Here is a 369-nt window from a genome sequence, read left to right on the forward strand (position 1 = left end):
TGCTTTGCAAAGAGCGATAAGGCGGAAACAAGTACTCTGTTACAGAACTTGATTTCCATGAGGTATCAAGGCAATGGAAACATAAGGGAATACATTATGAGAATGTCCAATATTGCTTCAAAACTTAAGACCCTTAAGATTGAGATGTCGGAAGACTTACTCATACATTTGGTCTTGCTTTCCCTTCCTGCACAATTCAATCAGTTTAAGATTTCTTATAACTGTCAAAGGGAGAAATGTACTCTAAATGACCTCATTTCATTTTGTGTGCAAGAAGAGGAAAGACTGAATCGAGAAAGGACTGAAAGTGCCCATTATGTTAGTACCTCTAAAGACAAGGGCAAAAGGAAAATCACTTCAGAGCCCAAG

The sequence above is a fragment of the Lupinus angustifolius genome, chromosome LG10 (assembly GCF_001865875.1).
Source record: "Lupinus angustifolius cultivar Tanjil chromosome LG10, LupAngTanjil_v1.0, whole genome shotgun sequence".
NCBI classification, from domain to species: Eukaryota; Viridiplantae; Streptophyta; class Magnoliopsida; order Fabales; family Fabaceae; genus Lupinus; species Lupinus angustifolius.